The 18,233-nt window shown below is 43.1% G+C and overlaps 1 long non-coding RNA gene across 1 annotated transcript; it reads left to right on the top strand.

Moving 5' to 3' along the window:
• The first annotated feature begins 1,524 nt into the window (after window positions 1-1,524).
• LOC311515508 lies at window positions 1,525-17,929 on the top strand. Its single transcript, XR_014710164.1, has 3 exons — window positions 1,525-1,596; window positions 2,645-2,776; window positions 17,787-17,929. It is a non-coding gene; the product is annotated as an uncharacterized lncRNA (long non-coding RNA).
• The last annotated feature ends 304 nt before the right edge of the window (window positions 17,930-18,233 follow it).

Below are 18,233 nucleotides of genomic sequence, written 5' to 3' on the forward strand. Positions count from 1 at the left end.
AATATTATGGAAAAATCATTTCTACATTTTTTTCATTGGTAGCACGTTCAGATTAAGAGTTCAAAAGCAAAATTAGTGAACTCCATGTTTTATACATCTTAAAATGGGTAAGGGTATTGCTAACAAAAAATAATTCCTATCTAGAGGCCTGATTTTGTAAACACTTATCCACATTAGTGCCATTGATTTAAATGTAACTACATACAGATAAGTGATTGCAGGGTTGGTCCTAGATCTAGACAAAGCTTGTCTACAAGAAGATATCGACTGGCTATTCCAGAATAACTGGAATAATATTCCACTACAGCTATTCTGGAATAACTGCCTGTATGGACACCCTTTTATTCCAGAATAAAATCCATTTTGAAATAAATTACTCTGCTTTGGAAGTGGACTAATTATTATGGAATAGAACAATTTATTCGGGAATAGAGTGTCCACACAGAGGAGTTATTCCAGAAAAGCATTGTGATGGGTACCCAGAAGAGTAGGGGCACTGTTAATGCTTTGCAGACAATTTTGAAAAGCTCATTGTATTATTCACACAATGGATTCTCCTTTATACAGCTTAAGGAATCCAAACAGGAAGCAGTAACTATGCAAATAAATATATATATCAAATACTCAAACTAATCACTTCGCAAACACACTATAGGTTGAATTTGTTTGAAGAAAGTGTTCATCCAAAAGTTGCTAATAATCAACAAATTAAAAAAAAAAACATTACCTCTTTGTTGTGAATTTGCAAAGAGAAAAAAGATTAAATGTAATAAAAATGTATTGGTTATGAACAATTTGATCAACCCTCAGCCTGACATTGCTAGCTGAGTTCCTGCCCAGAGTAAAATTTTATGGCCAAGTTAAACACCTGAAAATAGGGGTTTATAAATGGTAGCATCATCAGAGCCTTCACTCTAGTAGTGTCAAGAGCTTTGCTAGAATACATTTTATGGATTTTAAGTGAAACATGTACTGTATCACATCCTACTATTATATTACCAGATGGCTGTCCATAGAGCTGTACAACTGCAAGCAGATCATGGAGGGTGGGGGAACAGAATTCTATGTCCAACCAAAAATGCTTACTTGCTTCCTTGATATTTGTATTTGTTTTTAATACAAACATACATTCTTCTCATATACAATAAACCTGATTCAGATCAAAATTCAATCATAATTAATGCTCAAAATTCTCCAATAATTATGCTGACGTCAGCACACGCACACAGTGATAAAGGAACTGTGGATTAAGCTGTGCATAAATTCACTAATAAGAGAAAAGGTCACGGGCTGATATTACTGAAATTTGATTAGACTCAGGATCTATGTGCTAGAAATCAATGTTTTCTTGGCTTTGGCATTTCTGCTCTGGAGTTAGCCAATCTCTAGGGGCCCTGCATCTAATCGCAGGATGTACCAGTGTTACATCCTCTCCTGAGCACAAAGACAGCAAGAAATTAGAAAGGATTTACAGGTCAGAACAGATAGGCTTTGCAGTTCCTACAGCTGAGTAGCTTGGGAAGCTGAAGAGGAAAAGCTGCAGCTGTGACTGTGAAGCTTAAGTAACTGTCATTTTGGTCAATACGCACAGGAAAGGTAAGCCCAATGTTGGGGATTTTACAGCTCTTTCATAGCTTCCAAGAACAATCTAATCAAACAAGGATGAGTCCACAAACGGTTCTGCACATAAACATTGCTGCAAAGTTGTTACAAAAATGGGAGTTACAACAGTAATTTAATCCCGAATAAAAAATAAAAAAGGCCCCCAAAGCAGGATTTAAATATACGCTGCTTCTATAATATGAAACCTGACAGATAAGGGGAAATAATGAAAGTTTCCTAACTATCTCTTGATCCATATGTTGTTCTCGGCTTGAATGTTAGGCTGAACTCCTGCTGCATGATTTGGTTTGCCTCTGCATGTTCACCAAGCAATTAAACTGACTGTCAAATGTAAAATATTGCAGTAGCAGTTTTTCCATGAGGAGGAAGAAGAGAAACAGTGATTCCTGAAACTAATAAAAATATAGAGAAGATAAATATAGGGCCTGATTCTTCTCCCTCACTGGCATAAAACAGGAGTAACTCCACTGACATCAGTAGAGTTACACAGGCGTAAATGAGAGGAGAATCAGGCCTGCATGGCCAAAATAAAAATGATCAGTAACAGAACAATAGCTAACAATAATCAAGATAGCATCTGCCCCAGCTCTGCTGGCTGTTAGAAAGGTGAATGATCTTATTGACTAAATCAAATGGAAGCCCCAGACCTAAAAGGCTTACTGGGGTGTGGGAGAGGGGAACACTCTTCTTCCCGTATAGGAAAAAACAAAACAACACAAGAGCTAGATCTGCCAGCTTAATTGACATTAGCTATAATTCTACTCCACTTTGTGCAGTGTTTTATGTTGTATTGTTTGGAGTCTGTGCTCTGGATTTGAAAAGGATACTACATGGTGCATGTAAATGTATTTAAAAAAGGGGGGAAAAACTGAAAAGTTATTATGGGGGAGAGAGAGTGCTGATAGGTAATGGACTGAAATTGGGTAGAGAGCTCAAACTCAACAAAGGGAGAGAACAGGCTCTCTCCAGATGTCTTGTTTTGCACTGGGTTTCTTTCACAGATATTCTGAACCCTGTCTAGAGCTCACTGGACCAAGCAGCTGCTCAATCTGGTGGAGATGACTTTGTGGAACCCACTATGGAATTGGACTGGAAAAGTGCAAAGTGGAGTGGGACCTGGTGGTGTGATATTTGGTGGACTGGAGCAGACAGGGTAAGAGAGCTGCTTCCTGATGACCATGTGACCACCACTGAGTCTAAATGGATTTGAGAGTGAGATTGGAGGTGAATGGGGATTATTGGTGAATCAGAGTTCTTGTCTTCAACAAGCTGGACAATTATTCACTGGGACCCTCATATAATGCTTAGGTTTTGCTGGTTTCACTTCTTTATATGGTTATGTTTTTCCCAAATAAAAGATATTGGTGATTTTGTATTGATAAGGAGCCCTGGATGCTTGTGATTGGGGAAGAAATACCTGTAAAGTTGACTGAAGGGGCTACAACCTGGGAGTGGATGAAGTTTTATAGGATGCCTGAGCCAAAACATTTATCAAAGGACCCATAGATAGCATTGAACTTTTTATACTGCTGCTAATGCCACCAGGCAACAGGGTTCCACAAAACAAAGAGAATTAAGCATGAACATACCCCCAAATAATGAGAGCCCTCACCATGCTTCAGAGACCACTTTTTCCTCCATACCATATGTATAGCACCACAGAAACCATTTAATTTCTCTTGATCTTCTTATCCAGACAATAGTGTACCTGTGGCCTCAATATTTCTAGTGATATGAGATACGCAGACCAGTTTGAGATGTGATTAAGATAGGGATGCTCATCCTTACTGTACTAGGGGAATTATGCATGGAATGCTTTTATTTAAATAAAGCAGCTGTCTTTTCACATCAGGTGAGAGTTACCATTATCCCTACCTTATCAGAATGTTTAGATGGAGCTGCCACTTGACTGGAATGGCTGAAGAGAATAAAACTTTTAAACTGTGCTGTAAGCCTTAAAATTATACTCTCCACAAGACCCAGATTTAAATGGAGACTTGTATCATGATATTCTAGATGGGCTCTCATTCCTGGAAACTGTCTTCCCCACTGGTCCATCACAGCCTAAATTTGTTCAGTCTCAAAGGTTGATGTAAGCCACCATGTGTCACACCGTAGTCAGAATAAGTGAGCCGCTAGTCAATACAATAAAGGGAAAGAGTAGAAAAAACATGAAAATATAGAAAAATAATTAAAATCATGTAAGATCCTGTGGGAAGAAAGATAATTCAAACCACAAAAACTCAAACAGTGTCACAGAAAGTATCCCTTTATAAATTCTTTCATGAAAGATAGAAAAACAGCTGCAATCCTTACTATTCTCTCCCAACCACCCAGAATAAGCTCCTTGAACTCAAGCAAATTCCACACTAAATAAATCTATTGGGGGCCAGAGCAGGTGTCTGCCTCGGCTAAATTCATGAAATGAACTCATGGATGGAGCATACTTTCCTGTTCCTTAACTCAACCCCTAATAGGTTCTGGCCAATCAATCCCCTTCACCTGACTCACAATGGATTATTAATCATAGAATATCAGGGTAGGAAGGGACCTCCGGAGGTCATCTAGTCCAACCCCCTGCTCAAAAGCAGGACCAATCCCCAATTAAATCATCCCAGCCAGGACTTTGTCAAGCCTGACCTTAAAAACTTCTAAGGAAGGAGATTCCACCACCTCCCTAGGCAACACATTCCAGTGTTTCACCACCATCCTAGTGAAAAAGTTTTTCCTAATATCCAACCTAAACCTCCCCCACTGTAACTTGAGACCATTACTCCTTGTCCTGTCCTCTTCCACCACTGAGAATAGTCTAGAACCATCCTCTCTGGAACCACCTCTCAGGTAGTTGAAAGCAGCTATCAAATCCCCCCTCATTCTTCTCTTCTGCAGACTAAACAATCCCAGTTCCCTCAGCCTCTCCTCATAAGTCATGTGTTCCAGATCCCTAATCATTTTTGTTGCCCTTCGCTGGACTCTTTCCAATTTATCCACATCCTTCTTGTAGAGTGGGGCCCAAAACTGGACACAGTACTCCAGATGAGGCCTCACCAATGTCGAATAGAGGGGAACAATCACGTCCCTCGATCTGCTGGCTATGCCCCTACTTATACACCCCAAAATGCCATTGGCCTTCTTGGCAACAAGGGCACACTGTCGACTCATATCCAGCTTCTCATCCACTGTCACCCCTAGGTCCTTCTCTGCAGAACTGCTGCCTAGCCATTCGGTCCCTAGTCTGTAGCGGTGCATTGGATTCTTCCGTCCTAAGTGCAGGACCCTGCACTTGTCCTTGTTGAACCTCATCAGATTTCTTTTGGCCCAATCCTCCAATTTGTCTAGGTCCCTCTGTATCCTATCCCTACCTGCCACCGTATCTACCACTCCTCCTAGTTTAGTATCATCCGCAAATTTGCGGAGAGTGCAATCCACCCCATCCTCCAGATCATTTATGACGATATTGAACAAAACCAGATACAGATGTTCAGTTTGCAGCTTTCAGAAACCAATCCCCTGAACCTCAACATTCTCTCTGATGGACCAGTTATTTCTGGTAATATGTCCTTTATTCTTGGTGTTTGTCTGAAGAGGGTGGATGTGAGGTGAGGGCAGAAGATGATTTTAGAAAGGATAGAGTTATTTTGGTGAGGCAGTTTTTATATTAATTTATATAGAATAATTGGACCAAAGATATTAACATAATCCAGTCACTGTCCAACATGAAGCAGTGATAAACAAGGTTCGGGGTTTGGTATACAGAGACCTTAGCCTGCTTTTATACTTTTATTAAAGATAAAGCAAAGAAGGAAAAACAAACAGTTACAACATTTGAAATGTAAATCAGGCTTTCATTTTAACAGCATCTCTTGTTTGCTTTTCCTTCAGCTGGAGGGATTTTCTGGAAGGAAAAACTCTTGCTTGACAGTCTCTTAGATGGCATCAAAGATGATAACTGTCCTTTTGGGGAAAAGAGAAAAAGTTAGTTAAGAAGAGCTGGAACTGTTGTTGTTAAAATCTGTTCCCATTTCATCCAATGTGGTATTAGGGATTCAGCTGGAGCCGGTAGAGGTGGTGATGTCATCTGGCTCCCTTTCTCTGGCCCAATCTGGTCAGGACCTCTCTCAGGATCAGGATGGCAAAAGCCCAGGATCTCAGACAATGTTCCCTTTAATTTTTCCCATCCATGTGTGGAATGAATTTTGCTATGTGCACCAGTATGGAGGGGATGTGTGGCAGGGATGGGGTGGAGGGGTTCATAATGTGGGAAGGGGCTCAGGGCTGGAGCGGAGGGTTGGGGTGTGTGTGGGGGGTGAGGGCTCCAGCTGGGGGTGTGGGCTGCCCTGTGGCTGTGGCAGGGAGAGAGGACTCCTACCAAGCCCTCTCTCCCTGCAGCAGCACCTAAGCTGGGGGAGTGTCTCTCCCTGCCACAGAAGTCTGGGACTGGGGAGAGGTGCCTCTCCCTGCAGCAGCAGCTCCGGGACTAGGGCTGGGGGAGAGGAAAGGCATGTCTCTTTGCTGCACCACAGCCCCAGGGCAGTGGGAGTTAAGTGCTTGGCCCTTTGAGCCCTCCTGTGCAGCTGCACACTTTAGAGGAACTTATGTCTCAGAAGACCATAGGGATGGCAACCATGATGGTGAAGCTCACTCTAGTAGCCATTTTTTTCTCTGAAAGTCTCTTTCTTTAAAAGGGTAGGTGGAACAGCCCATCCCCTCATTATTTTGTCCGCCAATTAGGCCTAGTTTCTGAGGCACCAATTTTGGTTTACTGATTTCTGGTGCTATACTTTTGTTGTTCACCAAACATACTGTGAATACAATCCTGGAATGATATCTGTCGGCCTTTTGTTTGGACTTACTTAGTTTTTCGGTCTCCCTCTCATGACTTTTCCCATCAACATTTGTTGTGACATCTTTTAAACTTGTGCTCATTTATGACAGTTGAGCTCACAACCAGGGTCAATTTGTAGGCCCAATCATCACAACATTTCATTTGATATTATTTATGAGTTGTTCGGAGATTTTCTTTATAAAAGACAAAAACAGTAATTAAATAGAACTCATTTGATAATAATCCGATCCAATAGCTGCCTGGAAGATATATTCTCTTTCACAGGTAGCTATCATCCCGCAAGGAACTTCATGAAACTGCAGCTCCCAGGCAAACGTGATAAGTGGCATGAGGCCAGCCACAGAGAATGTTTTGAAACACTTCAGGTTTTCTGGTGTTTAGTGTCAGAGCGTATTCCAGCCCAAGGAAACCAGGGAATGTAAAAACTTGGGGAATATGTCAGGATACAAAAGTAAGAAATGGCAGGTGTTACAATGATGGCTCTCTCATAATGCATTGGAAAGCAAAAGACCCTAGGCCCAGATCCTCCATTGTTGATGGGCTGCACTTGGCACAAGACAGTAGAGGCAAAGATCATGTCATGTCACAATGAGTCCTGCATCAAAACACACTTGTCTGCCTTTTCGTAATGTAATTCATCATTGCATATTTTGATGGGTATGAGAAACCTAACAAAATGTGCCCTCCACCTTCATTTTTTCCTAACATTTCTCCCTAAGTGAGAGTGTTGCAACCATGTACATCGGGATTCCCAACTAAACTTTAATTTAAATAATACTGGGCCTGACCTTGGGACAAGAACCTACCAAACCTCAAAGTGTTAATGGGGAATTCTTAAACAATCAATAGATCAGGCAACAAATGTACATAAATATATAGGTGCTCTGATTCAGTTTATACTAATTTTTATATATTTGAAAGAGTTAACAGGGAGAAAAGTTGTATATGGGAATTATGGCATGTTAATTCTGGAGTGTCCCAGTAAACTTGGAGATTGATGAGGATAAAAAGACTTGCTTTATACAGTGTTCATGGTCCATGTCTTTCTTAGCATCATGCTGAGCAGCCACAGTAGATTAGAACTGTGAAAGCATAATGCTACATTAAGTTGTTGTCTTGACTTCAGAAAAGGCATGTGGAGGACTGCTATTATGACAGTCCTTTGGGTGTTCAACCAAGAGTTCCTATTACTGCGTGCCTGCCTTTTTCCCATATCACAAGCTACCAGCGTAACCTTATCACTGCAATTTCCTACACCTCATCTTCTCAGCCCAGCAGCACTTACTAGCCAGAAACAAAACTCCCAAACATCATGAAAAAGATGAAATAATAAAACAGAATGTTAATGGATGGGCCTGCTAGTGTGAGCTTCCCTCCAATGTGTTCTGTCAAATGAGAGGAGTTTGAAGAGCATTATTTTGCTAATATACCAATGCTATAGTTGCTACAATTGTTGCTATGTCCAATGCCACTAGAATAATATCCAACAGATAGCTACGGTAATGACTCTGTAGTTAAGGTTTCTACTAGCTCCCCATTATGAGCCTAATTTCAATATGTCCTATTGCCAGCTGAAAATTTTCATACAAGCGTGAGCCCCAGAGCTAGATGGCTTAGAGGTATGGAACTCGTCATTCCACCTAAGAGAAAAGCCAGCTCTGGCCAGCCTTATTTACATAAACTATAATATTGATTATCCATAGTTCCACATACTGGGCTTTGTTGATTTAGTTGGAATTTGTCTATGTTCTGATTGTTACTGTAATTGCACACATGATGCAGCACAGGAATTGAGCAGGCTATGCCCTGAAGCAAGTAGGTTACCCTGAATTTACTGGGAGTGGACTCTGATTTGGGAACTGGATTCAGGCTCAAAAGGGAGAGGTTAGAGGATTCCATCCTCGAGCTTTATCCCAAAGAAAAAGGGCTCTTACCAAGAGTCCTGTTTTGCTCTGGATTCCTCACCTAGAAATTCTGAGTCCCTTGTGGGGTGATTCTGGGGAGACTGGATCTCAGGCTGAACTTGGAGAAGAGCTGGCAGAGCTAACTACACAGCAAAGCCTGATCAGACCAGTGACAGTGACACAAAGCAGTGTCCAGAGTGAGGCCTGACTGAACCAGCACCAGTGGTACAGAACTTGTCACAGAGCTGGACCAGGAGGCAACTGTACATTGGCGTGGGAGTAGGTAGTACAGGACGGGTGGGAGAGAGCAACCATGAATGTGGCTTTAGAAGAGTGAGGATTGTTTTGTAATAGAATTCTGGATTTCACAAGCCAGAGAGTTAATACTTTTGAACTGTGCTGTTGGCCCCACTACTGCTACAATAAAATGAGCCAAACCCAATTAGTGCATGTAAATAATATAGGGTTATTGTGTTTCTTTTCTTTGTTTTTTTTCCTCTTGCCCAAACAAAAAAAGTATTTGCATTATTTCCACTTGTCCAAGGACTCCGGAGTGACTGGGGAAGAACCACCTGCAAAGGTAAAAGGGAGGTCTGATTTTAATTTCTCAGAGCCAAAGTAGGAAAATGGCTGTGATAGGGGCATGAGCCACAGTTATAGTGATTCCAGAAAAGGACCTCTAGATAGAGTGAATCCAACTGCCACTGACCCCCGGTTTAAGGGCTACATGGGTTTTGTAGACAGGAGAATTCTCTTTCAAAGTTTGAGATTAAGAAAATAAAACAGTTTGGAGTTAAAAAAAGGGATAAAGAACAAATACTATAAAGACATTCCCTTTTCAGAAAGTCTTGTTTACTTTTTACATCTTTAATTTTAATTTTTGGAACATCATCAACAAACAACCTGCTCAGGAAACACCAAATGTTATTTATTCAGCTGTCCACTGTGAAAAGTAGTGCCTTTTAGCGATTTTAGGGAGGTTGGTTGGTTTGTTTTAGACTTAGTGGATATGAAACACTGAATCTTTGGAAACTTTGTCAGCTCACCACCACTTGTTATCCTGCATAGAGACTAGCTACAGTCCCAATCTTTGCATTCCCTGAGTATGGGTGATGGTAGTAGAATTTCTGAGGGCAGGAGAGCAAAGATGAAGTTGGGTAGGGAGGCACACCGCACCTGGTCAAAGTACCATATTGGTGTGTTCCCCCAGAGGAACGGTAGCTGAATAAGCAAGAATAGAATGCCTTTGAAAATTTCTGCTAATGCACACCAACTAATGTCCATTATAGTTTATGGTCCACAATTTAGTCCAATAGAGTTATGCAGGATTTAAACTATGTAACTAAGAACAGAATTTGGCTTCTGGCTTTAGAAATGCTACTTGGGTTGCTTGTTCCTGCTGTTCAGAATCAGGACCAAGAAGCAGCATCCCTGCTGCTAGTAGGTTAGTAATCTGGAGCACAGGCAGACAAGTCTTTCAATTCTTTGATGGCGATTTGACATTGGGCTCACAGCTAAGAATAATAATTTTAGGGCAGGGAAACTCAAGTGACAGACTGCTGGATCATCTGCTAGACTGGAAGAGCTAGAGAGATTTAATTTCCTAAAGAATAATTTTCTGCAAGCTGTATAAACTTCCCATATTTAATGGACATGGTCAAGGTAAGGTATTTTCATCATTTTAAAAATATTTTTCCTCTCAGTTATTACTTGTAGTTGTGTGTAGGGATGTGTAGCTACATGTCTCACTGAAAAGCAGTCTGTGTCCACATTGCCGTATGTAGCTACACACAGCAATGAAAGGCTCTAGCATGAGGGAGGCAGAAGGGAAAGGCTCCAACAACAGGAAGCTACTGCTCTCTCAATTGTCGTCTCCCCTCCCACGCCAAGTCAGAACCTTTCCAGGGGGAAAGGCTCCAGCAGCAGGAAGGCAGTGGGCTACTACACTGCTCAACGTGGCAGTGAAGACGTGGGATGCACCACTTGAGCATGTAGAGAGCTGTGTAGAGTATATACCAGGGCAGGGGCGGCAGGTTTGTAGAAATTTTGGTGGAGCCCAGAATGCTCAGAGCCCACCCCCTCCAAACTCGGCCCCCCACCTGCCTAAGACTCTGCGAGGGAGTTTAGGTGTGGGGAGGAGGTCTGGGGTGCAGGGCCTGGGTTGGGGCAGGGGATTGGGGTGTAGGATGGTTGAGAGGCTGGGCTCTGGTAGGAAGTTTGGGTGCTGGGTGCAGGCTGTGGGCTAGGACAGGGCATGGGGATGCAGGAGGGGTTGAGGGGTGAAGGCTCTGGGACAGAGTTTGGGTGCAGGAGGGGTGTATGGGAAGGGGTTGAGGGTGCAGGCTCTGGGAGGAAGTTTTGGGGCAAGAGAGGGTGTGTGGGAAGAGGTGAGGGTGCTGGGTCAATTAAAAGTGGAAAGTCAGAAGCAGCACTTGCCTGCTTCAATATATTATATTTTGTTGTACCTGTTGTGATTCATAGACTAGACCACTTTAAAGTCAGAAGGGACCATTATGATCATCTAGTCTGACCTCCTGCACAACGCAGGCCACAGAATCTTACCCACCCATTCTTGTAATAAACCCCTAACCTATGTCTGAGCCATTGAAGTCCTCAAATTATGGTTTAAAGACTTTAAGGTGTAGAGAATCCTCCAGCAAGTGACCCGTGCCCCATGCTCAGAGGAAGGCGAAAAAAACCCAGGACCTCTGCCAATCTGCCCTGGGGGAAAATTCCTTCCTGACCCCAAATATGGCAATTAGCTGAACCCTGAGCATGTGGGCAAGACTCACCAGCCAGACAGCCAGGAAATAATTCTCTGTAGTAACTCAGATCCTACCCCATCTAACATCCCATCACAGGCCATTGGACATATATACTGCCAATGGTCAGAGACCAATTAATTGCCTAAATTAGGCTCATATCATCTCCTCCATAAACTTATCAAGCTTAATCTTGAAGCCAGATAGGTCTTTTGCCCCTACTACTTCCCTTGGAAGGCTGTTCCAGAACTTCACTCCTCTGATGGTTAGAAACCTCCATCTAATTTCAAGTCTAAACTTCCTGATGGCCAGTTTATATCCATTTATTCTTGTGTCCACATTGGTACTGAGCTTAAATAATTCCTCTCCCTCCCTGGTATTTATCCCTCTGATCTATTTAGAGAGAGCAATCATATCTCCCCTCAGCCTTCTTTTGATTAGGCTAAACAAGCCAAGCTCTTTGAGTCTCCTTTCATAAGAAAGTTTTTCCATTCCTCGAATCATCCTAGTAGTCATTCTCTGTACCTGTTCCAGTTTGAATTCATCTTTCTTAAACATGGGAGATCAGAACTGCACACAATATTCCAGATGAGGTCTTACCAGTGCCTTGTATAATGGTACTAACACCTCCTTATCTCTACTGGAAATGCCTCACCTGATGCATCCCAAAACTGCATTAACTTTTTGCACTGCCATATCACATTGGCGGCTCATAGTCATCCTGTGGTCAACCAATACTCCTAGGTCTGTCTCTTCCTCCATTATTTCCAATTGATGTGTCCCCAGCTTATAACTAAAATTCTTGTTATTAATCCCTAAATGCACGACCTTGCACTTTTCACTATTAAATTTCATCCTATTACTATTACTCCAGTTTACAAGATCATCCAGATCTTCCTGTATGATATCCCATTCCTTCTCTGTATTGGCAATACCTCCCAGCTTTGTGTCATCCGCAAACTTTATTAGCACACTCCCACTTTTTGTGCCAAGGTCAGTAAAAAGAAGATTAAATAAGATTGGTCCCAAAACCGATCCTTGAGGAACTCCACTAGTAACCTCTCTCCAGCCTGACAGTTCACCTTTCAGTATGATCCGCTGTAGTCTCCCCTTTAAGCAGTTCCTTATCCACCTTTCAATTTTCATATTGATCCCCATCTTTTCCAATTTAAACTAATAATTCCCCATGTGGAACCCTATCAAATGCCTTACTGAAATCAAGGTAAATTAGATCCACTGCGTTTCCTTTGTCTAATAAATCTGTTACCTTCTGAAAGGAGGAGATCAGGTTGGTTTGGCACAATCTACGTTCTTTAAAACCATGTTGTATTTTATCCCAATTGCCATTGACCACTGTTTTAGACCGTTCCTTCTGTTTTACTGGCTGGCTGAGAGTCACGTCTGACTGCATAGTTGGTGGGCAGGGCCCCCTAGCTTCCCCAGGAGCCCCACTCAAGCAGGCTCACTGAAGGAAGCACAAAGTGTGGCAGACAGCATCACACTGGCCCTCTAGGGCTCTACAACAATCACACACCCTTATCCCACCACCTAGATCCTTAAGAAATGTATAGGGGAAACTGAGGCACCCACAAAGTATTCAGAGAAAACATTAAGAACATTCCAACTTTGTAACACGTGTATACAACCAATTATATAATTTAAAGGGTATAAAATAATCAAGTACTGTGCTAAACACGATCATACCCTAAACTGACTGCCAAATTTAAGTTGCATGTTTTTCCCCAAAGGCGAGGGTTCTGGGGTGGGGCTAGGGATGAGCGGTTCACCGTACGAGAGGGGGCTCAGGTGCTGGGGTGAGGTAGGGCTGGGGATGAGGAGCTTGGGGTGCAGACAGGCTGCCCCAGGGCTAGGGTCAGAGAGGACTTTCCCCCCTCTCCTCTCCCTGCCGGCAGCAGCGAACTCTGGGTGAGGGACCCCTCCGCTCCCCTGTTGCCCCTCACTGTAGTCTCACTGGGGGTGGGGCTGCCCCTTGCCCAGTGTGGGGCAGGAGTGATGGCTGCGGGATGGGAGGGGAAAGGCAGAGGGTCACAAAATTCCCCCAAGCCCCAGCTGCTCAGATCCAGGAAGCCCCCCAGCTCCATCTCCCCTGCAGTGGGTGGGTGCAGGGGGGCGGGGGGGGGAAGAGGGGACTGCCATCACATGTGGCTTCCTTCCTTCCCTGCTGCCCTTTACCGTAGCCTCACTGGGGGTGGGTGATGGGGCTGCCCCTTACGCAGCATGGGGCAGGAGTGGTGGCTGCGGGGAGGTGTGGCAGATTATAGGTCAAACACTCACCGAAGCCCCAGCAGCTGCTCAGATGAGCGCGGTCCACTGCAGATGATCAGGTCTCCTCCTGGTGGGTGCTGGGGAAGGGGAGGGCTGCCAAGCACATGTGGTGTTTGCCTCCTCTCCCTCCTGAGAGCTCAGCCTGCTGCCCCCCGTCTCTTGTTGCCACAGGCAGCAACAGCTGGAAGCAGAAGCGCAGGCAAGCAAAGGAGAGCTGCCCGCTGCTTTCATTCTGGCAGGGACGCTCTGGGGCCGGGAGGACGCGCGTGGGGGGGGGCCCACTCCAGGCAGAGCCGGGGGAGAAACCCAGCTCCAAATATTGGTGGAGCAGGGCTCCCAGCTCTGAATATTCCTGGTGCCAGGGCTCCAGGAGCCCATATAACTCACTGCCTATGTACCAGGGTTCTGTGTTTCTGTACTCTTCTCATCTAAGCAGTGCTTCACCATCTACATTGCTATTTATACCATTACTAGCTGGGTGAGCAGTGCCTTACTCTGCACACCAGCATAAGTGTAGACATGCCATAACAGTCTGGTTAAACCTGGAAGCTCAAATGACTTATTCCTGTATCTTCCTTCCCCCCACCCCCTCTCTCCACACACACACACGCTTTGGCATTGCTATTCTAAGTTTGCTGATGACTCATTGGCTGCTGGTCCACACTTTTAAAAATGATCATTATATCTGAAAGATTCCTCATTAAAATCTTTTTTCCCTACACATATAGAAAAGCCACATGAAGTTAACTATAGCTCTCCTACAATGTTGTTATAAGAGTACAGCTGAGGAGAAACCAGTTACCCAAGTAGACAGCTCTGACCAGAGAGAACACATGGCTAGGTTGGGAGCCTCCATTAACTTCTAAGCAGTTTAAGTTGCAATTTGAAACTGTCCTCTCCTTGGGGAACTCCAAGGGAAACATGAGGTGTCCCCTTCTAGGGCGGATCCTTCTGCGGCCCAGCGACTCCTGCTGGCTCAGACAAGTGCAGCCTGCACCTCCTGCCACCAGGGTGCCTCAAACTCCAACCTTTGTTGAGAATTACATTAACCTTGCAAACTAGTAAGAGAATAAAATAGTTGGGTCAACATTTGAGCATTAATAATCCTTGTTTCAAGCCTCAGCTCTGGGCAAAATATGATCTGTTCTGCAGAAAAGTAGGATGGCAGATGAAACTGTGCCTAGGCCTGTGACAGAGTGAAGGGAGTTAACAGGTAAGCCTGCACTCTGATCCCTCTGACGCCCATTAGTTCCCCCAGGGTAAGCTGATTAGCTAATTACCTTTAATTTCCACACTCAGGCTGCAGGGCTGGGTGAGCTAATGAGCCAATTAGCCCATCAGTTTCAGACAGATAAGAGGCACAGGAAAGATGGGCCAGGGGAGGGGAGGAATAGTGCTAGAAGGGCCCAGTGTCATAGAGGCCTCTGCACCTGGCAGGCCCTGAGGAGAGGGCTGAAAGCATGGGACCAGGAATGTGTCAGTGGAGAGAACTCAAATAAATAGTACAAAGAATACAAAGCCAGTAGAGGCTGGTTTCTGAGGTGTGAAAAAGGGAGAAACAGAGGGGATCCTGCTACAAGGCTACATTTATGGTCTCTGGATCCTGGGATTGTCTGGAGGCTATTCCACTATTCAGTGTAAGTTGGGGCAGCCTCAGGGCTGTGTAAAGTATGCTCAGATACCTATGGCACCTAGGGGGATGTTCTAACAGCTGCTGGAATTCTCCAACCATGCCCCATCTCCTGGGAACTCTCCTGCATAGCCTGGTACCCTCAATGGAGTGGTCTGAAGTAGATCTACTTTGCTAAGTCTATGCAGCTATGGATTCCTCCTTTTAACCAAAGGTAGTAGTCTTCAGACAGCTGGCTGAACTGACTTTCTAGCTGCTTTGCACCACTGAAAGGTATAAAGCAACAAAAGTGTACCCAAGAGAGTTCCTATTCCTAGATATTCTACATGTGAAAAATGTGAGCAAACACACCAAAAGAAACTGTTTCCTATGAATAATGACAGGTTTCAGAGTAGCAGCCGTGTTAGTCTGTATTCGCAAAAAGAAAAGGAGGACTTGTGGCACCTTAGAGACTAACAAATTTATTTGAGCATAAGCTTTCGTGAGCTACAGCTCACTTAATTGGATGCATTCAGTGGAAAATACAGCGGGGAGATTTATATACATAGAGAACATGAAACAATGGGTGTTACCATACACACCATACCATCAGGAGAGTGGGTGGGCGAGAGGGGGGGAACCCCACCTTGATTATCACTACAAAAAGGTTCCCCCTCTCTCGCCCACCCACTCTCCTGATGGTAATAGCTCACCTTAAGTGACCACTCTCCTTACAGTGTGTATGGTAACACCCATTGTTTCATGTTCTCTATGTATATAAATCTCCCCGCTGTATTTTCCACTGAATGCATCCAATTAAGTGAGCTGTAGCTCACGAAAGCTTATGCTCAAATAAATTTGTTAGTCTCTAAGGTGCCACTAGTACTCCTTTTCAGTTTCCTGTGTGTTTACTTTGGCAGCCATCAGATGCCAGCTAGTGTGTTTAAAAAAAAAAAAAAAGTGCATTGAGTGCTAAATAAATGTAAATGAACAGAACAAGTTTTTGATAACAGGAATTTAACCACCCACTTGCTTTTATAGTATTTGTCACTCATTCTGAATCTCTGCTTCCACCTACGTGTCCTCCTATTATGTATGTCATCCACTTACTCTGGTTATAATGGCTACTGGATAAACTGGACAAAAGTTAGGTGGATGGATGGATTATAAATCAGGATGAAGTGGATAAATTTTCTGCACAGTACAAGCCTTCTGCTATTTATATAACAGATGGGTATTCTGCCTAGAGTATACTGTTTAAGATCAGGCAGCATCCAGAGACTGAGTCTCAACTTCTGTACCGAGGATTGCTAGAACCTTATAACCCCATCTCTGTGACAATGGAAAAGATATAATGTATGTGCATAAGCTGAATCTTTAAATAAAATTTTACAGTAAACTATAGCAAAAAACATTTGGTAACTTTCATTCCTGGTATACCTGCACTGAATGTAAAGGTATTACACCAAGCATGAATTTGGCCTTTTAATTTTGTCCATATTAACTATTCAGAATTGGGCTTTGAATATATTTACATATCTGTTTTCTAAATAGACAGTCCTCCAATAGAAAGTCATAGAAGAATAAGAAACTATTCCATATAAACTAGGCTTTGTTATAAAAGTAACATCTATTGCAGTTTTAGGTTTGCTAACAAAAATTAATACAGTGAAGATTTGACAGGTATGGATTTAATTAGACTGCTGTCATGCACTTGGCCATAACAGGAATGAATTATGGTGAACAACAATTAATACTGCAAAATGATGCTTGTTACAAGAGAACAGTGTCCTTTATTCCAAAATGTGGCGGTTTCGGGTTTTTTATACCAAGAATAGCACAATAAGTCAGACATAAGATCTTTGTGCGTGCAAATTGCAGAAGTGCCCCATTTTCTCCTCTTAAGACCACCCCTGGAGACTCTGCTTTGTTGTTGCAACACTGTTGGGAGGCACCAGGTGGCACTATTGCAGCAAACTGGCTTACTCAATGTACAAGGAAGTAGCTAGTGGGAAAATATTTTGTCAGTGGTGATGCAGTTTTTTAGATTTACTGGTGAGACACTCTACGATCTTTGATGGCTCAATCTATGACAATAATTTTCTTACATGCAGAACTGCTCTCTATTGGTAATACCCACTTAAACAACCAAAATATTACATGTTGCCAAAACATTATAGTGCTGACCAGGCTTGTCCACATCTTTCTTATTAGACAGTCAACAGTCCTCCCAGGATGCTAAATCCACTGCAGGATTTGAAGACACCCAAATGGTGATATTGGGCGCCAGTTTCCATTTATTTAGTCTGTGACCTACAGCACCAGAAAAAGAAAACAAAAAACTACAGGTCTTGTTTGTGTCAGTTGACTTAAGGAATCACCTTTATATTCACTCTAACTGAGCCTTCTCTCCTCTTTATTGTGAGGCACTCTACAACCCAAAATACTGACATGACATAGCCTGACAATCACTCCTTAGGGACTCAGCATACTGGTTCTACTGCACTCCCAAATACAGAAGTGATGTCTGAGCTTTAAATAAAATTTTACTTCCCCTGACTGCTTCTAGGTCACCAGGTCAGCCACTCTGCGAGATTTGTTTTTTAAAACAAGTTTGGGGCCATATCCTCATGTGGAGTAAAAGTGTAGCTCAATTAATGATAATGGAAAAACACTGATGGTAGTGTCATCATCATTAACTGTACATTTATTCAAGCTAAGGATCTGGCCTAAAGCCTTTTTTTTTGTATTTGCAGAACAGCCAGCTACGATGTAAGATGTGTGACTTAAAAGGATTCCAGCCCAGTTGTCAGTGAAGCATCTACAGCATCTCTGAGGCAAAGACTTAACATTCTAAACCTCTTCAATAAGCCAACCACAAAAAATGTGCAAAAGTCATTAATTGGGCCACAAAAAGTTTGGCTTATATCATGAGGTTGTTTAAAGTGTTTTTGTTTAAATGCCTTCTTCTTTTGGAGCTTTTTGGGTGCTCTCACTGTGTTGGTAAGCTTTTCTCATCAACCAAAAGACTTGTTTAAATGAAACGTTTTCAGGCAAATCTCTGGATTTGAGCAGCTGGGTCTTTAGCTAAGATACCAACCACCATGAGTCTGGCAATGAAACAGTGAATTGGCAAACCTGTTTTGACTAATTGTCCCCAAGTTCGTTAGAAAATGCAAATGGAGATGTGGCATTTGAGAGGC

This window comes from Lepidochelys olivacea (assembly GCF_965140295.1).
Source record: "Lepidochelys olivacea isolate rLepOli2 genome assembly, chromosome: 2".
Taxonomy (NCBI): domain Eukaryota; kingdom Metazoa; phylum Chordata; order Testudines; family Cheloniidae; genus Lepidochelys; species Lepidochelys olivacea.